The sequence below is a fragment of the Mauremys mutica genome, unplaced genomic scaffold (assembly GCF_020497125.1).
Source record: "Mauremys mutica isolate MM-2020 ecotype Southern unplaced genomic scaffold, ASM2049712v1 Super-Scaffold_100054, whole genome shotgun sequence".
Taxonomy (NCBI): domain Eukaryota; kingdom Metazoa; phylum Chordata; order Testudines; family Geoemydidae; genus Mauremys; species Mauremys mutica.
In genome coordinates this window covers 27,829-34,584 of record NW_025423258.1, presented here as the reverse complement: position 1 = coordinate 34,584, position 6,756 = coordinate 27,829, and the positions used below count along the sequence as shown (strand labels likewise).

The 6,756-nt window shown below is 54.0% G+C and overlaps 1 long non-coding RNA gene across 1 annotated transcript; it reads left to right on the top strand.

Annotated features, from left to right (window-relative positions):
• The first annotated feature begins 1,393 nt into the window (after positions 1–1,393).
• LOC123358435 lies at positions 1,394–4,984 on the top strand. The gene is made up of 4 exons (XR_006575729.1): positions 1,394–1,452; positions 2,206–2,301; positions 3,501–3,607; positions 4,797–4,984. It is a non-coding gene; the product is annotated as an uncharacterized LOC123358435 (long non-coding RNA).
• Positions 4,985–6,756: the final 1,772 nt, after the last annotated feature.

Here is a 6,756-nt window from a genome sequence, read left to right as displayed (position 1 = left end):
AGCTAATGCTGCCCCTTGCAATCTGCTGCCCCAAGCACGAGCTTGCTTGGCTGGTGCCGGCCCTGGTGTTACCCCTCTGTGGCTGATCCCAGACTTTTCTCCTCTCTTCATTCTCTGATCTGCTATCCGGACTCTCCCAGGGATCCTTCCTCCCACTCATTAGTTTGGCTGTTCCATAGTCTGCTGGGTACCAGGCCTTGCACAGAGAACTGCTAAGAGCAAGGATTGAAGAGGGCAGCAGGCATCCGGCCATGAACACTTGCTAAGTGGCCCCCTCTAGGATTGAGCTCCCAATCCTGGGTTTAGCAGGCCAATGCTCAAACCACTGAGCTATCCCTGCCGCCCAGCTTGGACCCAGCCGGCCACACTTTCCCGGAGCTGTCAGTGCAGGGGGATGGAGCTGGGACTGTCAGCCAGAGCTCTGCAAGGTTGCATTAAGCACTAACTGTGAAAACCAGGCCTGGCTGGGTACTGAGAGACTGAAACCCCTGTGAGATGCACAATATGGGCCTCTGAGAAAAGTCATTGGCTCCTTTCTAGGGAGACCCTGAGATACAGGAGGAGCCTCAGGGAATCAGCTCTTCTGTCCTAGGGACACTGGGGTTCCTGGAGGGATTGTCCTCACGGCTGTTCCATCCATGCTACCAAGTGCTTTGCAGCTGGGGTCTGGGGGGGAGGTTTCTTGGGTGTGTGACTTGAGCCTGGCATGCTCTGCATGGATCAGGGGTTTCAGAGCCCCCTTTTCCAATCAGCTATTCTTCCACCCTGAGCACAAAGTCTCAGCTCCATGGAGAGGGGAAGAGGCTCGTTTGCGGAGCACGTACGCCTGCCCGCTGACCCTCCCCTGCCTCCTTTTCCCGCAGCACATCCATTTCTGGGTCCTCTCCAAGAAGACCCAGGGCCATACAGAGCAGTGCTGCCCTGCTCAAATTCGCCACCTCCCTGCCTGGATTTGACATAAGTGACCTTTGACCCCAGCATCCTGCAGAGTCAGAGCTTGAGTCAAGTTCCTCATCCCTTGGCTAATTGGTCCCCCCGGGTCCGTAAGGGACTGCATTCCATAGGCCAGTGGCTGGCAGATTTGTGCCTGACCTGGGGGCCCTTGTTATTCTGGAGCAACGAGGCAGCGAGTGCTCAGCGAGGGCCCTTGTCCTGGTCCCTTTGCTCCAAGCTCCCTTAGGGGCAGAGAAAGACGGGTCTCGCTCCTCTGCCCCAGCGCCTCCTACAGAGGGCTGGGAGCAGAGCTCTGGCCCAGTGGAGCTGGAGAGCTGAAGGGAGAATGTTGATGGATTCCCCTCTCCTCTTCCTGCCACCAGTGCTCCTCCGACTTCCCCAAGGCAGGCGACTTTGTGCTGCAGCTGGGTCTCTATGTATCTCACCCAGCCAATAACATCAGCCGGCAAGCCAGGGGCGAGATCTATGGGCTGCACAGGCTCTTCCTGCAGAAGAGGGGTAAGAAACCCAGCCGGGCAATGGGACCCCATGGAAACGAGCCTCTCGGAGACTAGCTCCTGCTGGCCATTGGGACGCCTATAGAACTAAGGCCTCTCTATTTAGACCCACTGTAGCGGGGCAGAGGAACCCCAATAGAAACAAGGCCCCTACTTTGAGACTCCCTCAGCTGGGCAATGGGACCCTACAGAAAGAAGCCCCCTCCTCTGAGACCCACCCCACCTTAGATGGTGACTCTTTCTCTTCCCCTCTCTCTGAATTAGGGAGGTGAATGTGAAAGTGCCAGGGAAATTGGCTGCTTTATCTCAGAGCCCAGCTCTGTCCCCAATCCAGGGAAATCAGCCCTCTGACAGGGCAGCTAGCTAGTGAGGGGACAGGGACGGAGTTATTGAGGCATGTGGCGGGACAGAGCCCATCATGAGGGCAGGCGCTGAAGGGAAAGGACACAAAGCTTGTAGGATGTCACCAGTAGGGCCTGACTTCAGTGGGGGGGGGTTTCTCGGTATTAGACGCCACCATTAACAGGCACCCAGTCCCAGAGCACAATGGCCATAAGGGTCCCATGATTACTGCGATGACTGAAACAAATCCCCCTTCTGGTATTAAACTACCTGGTGAGGACCCTGTGAGTCCATTGGTCCATGGATGCCACGAGGACCCCGGCCAGTGTGTACCCAGCAATGGGAACAGAAGGAAACAGCAACTGAAATCGGAATGCCAAATGGCCCAAATGGGTGTGTCCTTCTCCCCCAGGGCTGAACATCAGAGAGGCAAGAGAGCTGTGGTGTCGGGATGGGCTCCAGGACACCGAGAGCCTGGGCTATAGGAACATGGCCAGGATGGGGGGAGGTAAGGAGTCTCCACCGGTGCTCAGGTGTCTCCCCCTGCAGTGAGCGTGTCATGGATACAGGGCAAGAGCCTGCTACTTGTTTCCAGCAGAGTGTGTGAGGCTCATGGGAATGTCAGTGAGGTGAGGCGTGGTAATGAGCCAGATCTAAAAGACCCCTAATCTCTAGTGGGTGAGCTGCAGGAGATAGTGCTGCTGGGAGCTGTAGCGTGTCCTTTGTTGTCTGGGTTCCAGAGTGCGCAGACACTTTTCCAGCATCTCGTGACAGCTGCGGTGAATCCTGCTCCAGAAAGAGCTATTCGAGGCCTCAATGCCTGCAACCTCTTACTGAAGGGGGCTCCTTGGTCCATGGGACCCCCAAAGGTTGGCTGCCCCAGGACTCTCATCCACCTTGTGAGCCACTAGAGGGATTTGAAGCCTGGTTCTGGACAATTGCAAGGGCTCTGGTGCTGTAGGTTTTAGGTCTTCGGAAGACCAAAGAAGAACTTTCCTCCAAGTGGCGCTATGGCCATACATGACCCCCAGCTCCAGGTCAGCCAGGCTGGGCTGGTGCTCACATATTCCATCCGGGGGAAGGCCAGTCAGCTGATAGGGGATGAGGTAACCAAAGGGGGATCAACAGGTGAGGGACACCCCACCCCCCCGCAGGGCCTTTCACCTCCAGGCCATTGGAAACCACTCTCATCTCATCCCCATGTGCTGACCAGGGAGCAAGGGGAGGATGAAGCCAGGCAGGTGCCATTGGTAGGTGCCAGCTTGTTCCCTGAGCAGCTCAAAACAGCGCAGACCCAGCTCTCCAGAAAGGCTAGTTCCTAACAGGCATCACATCAACACGACATGCTGCCATTGCTCATGCTAGGGGCTGCCAACTCCCCATGCCAGCTCTGTGAGCCTTCCCTACCCCTCCGGGCCTCAGGCCGGTTCCTAGTGCTCTGGTGTCATGTTATCCCAGCTCTGGGAGAACTGGAGGAGTCAGTCAGCAGAGGCTGCTTAAATGCTCCATTCACCAGAGCTACTGTCCATGGCCTCATGTGAAGGACAGGAGGATCCCTTGGGGAAAGGTGGAGAGGAGACAAGATTTCATCTCGGGGGGGCGGGTTGGATGGGGGAATCCATCCCTCAGAGATGGGGTGGGGTTGGGTGGAAATTTTGCTGGCTCCCGGTGCCGTTAATACCCTTTGTTCTCGTGGGTGTCTTACAGCGAAGGTCTTGTGCCAGGTGCCCGAAGCACTGTAGGGGCTCTGCTCCGTGGGACAGCCTTGAAGGGCCCCCATTCACATGACCACAAGCTCCCACACTCTGCCACAGGTACTGCTCCGTCTCGCTGTGCCTGCGGCGGGGAGGGCGGGGGAGAGCGGACATAGAGACCACAGCACTGAGCGAAACCAAGGCCGAGCACCTCACTCTCTCAACACCATGCCCTACCCCAACCTCTGGAGCTGGGGCCAGGCCAGATACTGCCCCTGCCCCCATGCCCAGAGGCCAGGTTTGGACAATCAGGCTGTCAGGGCCAAGGGGCTGGCCCAGAAATGAGATCGTCCGCAGAACCAGGGGTTACGCTCAATAGCCATTGCAGTCTGGGAGGGGTGGCCTGACATGGCGCCCCCTCCCCTGTCGTCACTGCTCAGACCATCCCATGGCCCGTGTCACCCCTGACGCAGTGAATGTCTGACCATCCCCCCACCTGGGGCCCAACCCATTGACCTGGTATCTGAACGCTTCCCAGCCAGGAATGAAACTCCTCCCTAACACCCTGGGGCAGGGAAGAATCCTCCCCTTCTGGCAGGTGGGAACTGGGACGCAGAGGAAGGGCTGTGGCACTGGTGACACAATCCTGGGTGTAGATCTGGGAAATGGACTGGATCCCAGCCTAGAGCCTTTCCTCCAGGGGCACCTTTGCTTTCTGCCTTTTAGTCTCCCCTCCGGCTAGGGGCGTCTGTGAGTGTGAACTGAACAGGGAGGGTGAGGGGATCTCCCCTTGACTTGGACCCCAGGGTCAGAGACATCTTTGTCATTCTGCTGTCCTTCTTTTATTCCTAGGAAGGGAGTCCCACGATGAGGGAGTGTCTAGGGATCCAATAAGTCATCCTCATTGAGTTTTTGGGGTACAGCCTCTCCCCAGAGGCTGCTACGATTGAGCCAAATAAGGTGGAAGCCATTCATAAATGGGACAAAGTTTGAAGTCCTCAAGAAGTGCAGCGCTTCCTAGACTTCACTCATTCTGTATTTGAGCTTGGCAGGGATCAAGAGAAGGGCCAGGGCTATTAGAGTGCAATGTGAGGTGTGAGGGGGGGTCGGAGATGAGGGAAAGGCCTGAAAAGTTCAACTACATTAGCTCAACTGTGCCAGAGACTCACTGGTTGAAGGGACTGAAAGCTCTGAACTGGGGCTGGCCAAAACCATCATCCTCAGATGGGAACATATCAAAAGTCTGCAGAAACTGAGCCGCTGAGGTGAACGTTGTGGCCCAAACCTCTCTCTGCTCTGTATCTTACAGGAGTCCAGCTGGCTGTTCCAATACACGATGAAAACTATGCCACTGAAGTCTCACAGCACCTGTGCAGTGAAGTGCCGCATAAACCCGCTGTGCTGCTGTGACGGAGCAGGGAGCGGGGCGGATTTGACCTGGGAATGTTGGCGGGGAGTTACATTGGGGATGAGAAGGAAGCTATCTGAGCTGTAACCTTAGCGGGGGGGGGGGGGAAATCACACCTTCTGCCTGGGAGACCGAACAAACGAGTGGAGGAGCGAGGGGAGGGGGTAGAAAGCTCCTGGAGGGATTTTTAGTTTCAGTTTTTGGCTGGGTGGTGCTCTAAGATCCCTGAACCCCCCCCCCCATCAGAAAGACTTGATTGAGGGTTCCTGGTTGTGCCTACAAGCTATGCTGTAGACTGTGTGCCTATTGTCCAATAAACCTTCCATTTTACTGGCTGGCTGAAAGTCACAGTGAATCCCAGGAAAAAGGGTGCAGGGCTCTGACTCCCTGACCCTCCGTGACAGAGTTTAGCGCAGACCTTGCCCTGGCTCTATTCACAGGACTGCATTTCACCTCTGTAAGGGGTACAAGGAAATAATTGGCTGAAGGCCTTTTTCTTTTTGGATGACTGTCTAGTGGGAAAAACTATGTGGATTTTTAACCTGTTTCTCTCCCATGACTGGTGCTTCATGATACATTGTTTGATGTCCCCACCTTTTAAGCATAAGGCGAATAGGTACTGGGGGTTGGGGAGTGCCCCAGATAAAGGGGCACCGGGTCCTGGGAGGGACATGGGGAGGGGACCAAGTGGTAGTGGGACATCGGCCTGCAGGGGGTGCTCTGGAGGCTGGAGAGCTAATTCCCGGAAGAAACCAGCAGGTGGCGCCACATGGGGTGATTATGGGAGATCTGACGTCTGAAGTCAGCGAGCTATTATACTGGACTGTACACCTAACATGAGCCATACCGAACAAACAGCTTTAATGGTGCGTGTGGTAACGAAGCTACTGAAAAAAGTCCCTGCAACTGTGTGTCAGAGAGCATTTTCTAGACTTTATTGACATTGATGATACTATGATACATAGTATGACAAATATGCTTCTTAATAAGCTGGAAGATACGGGAATTCTGCTAGTTGACATGAGAGGTCAGGACTACGATACTGGTGCCAACATGAGAGGCAAGAACAGAGGAGCGTAGACACGGATCTGAGAGTTAAACCCTCCAGCTTTTTTTTGTCCCGTGCAGTTCTCATTCATTGAACATGGTGGTCAGTGGTGCAGCATCGCCATCTAGTGAAGCTAGTGAATTTTTTATTAAAAAGAACAGGAGTACTTGTGGCACCTCAGTGTCGAAAAAAATGTATTTGAGCATAAGCTTCCGTGAGCTACCCAATTCATCGGATGAATAGACTAGAACCTATACGGAGAGCATGAAAAGCTGGGGTTTTTCCTGTCCACTCTAAGAGGCTAATTAATTAATACGAGGGCTTCTTAGTAGGCTGGGGAAAATGTTTGAAGCGCTACTCAAGATAGTCCATTTCAGACACTTTGACAACAAGGTGTGAGGTTAAATCATTTCATTACCTAGTCTAAACGTTCCATAATACAGATAGAGGGACCTAAGTACACAATGAGGCTAAAGGCATGATGAAAACCAACCCTTCTGTGTGAAATCATGGCTCCAGTGAAGTCGATGGCAAAAACCGTCCTTTTTCTTATTTCCTACCCCCAACATTTTATGGCTTCTCTCTTTTGTGGAAACGCTCCCTACCAAGTCAACAGGAGGCAAACTGAATACTTTCGCAGAAGCATTCCATGAGAAAGTTGTCTCTAGCCCTGATCAGGAATGAATTTCGAATTCTGACGGAATGAGTATTCACCCACTCGTCTGTCCCAAAATTCGTTCTCTCTTCTCGCAGTTTGGTAATTTTCACAAAGCGATCGCTACCAAACCACCAGGAGAGATTGCTCATGGCTTT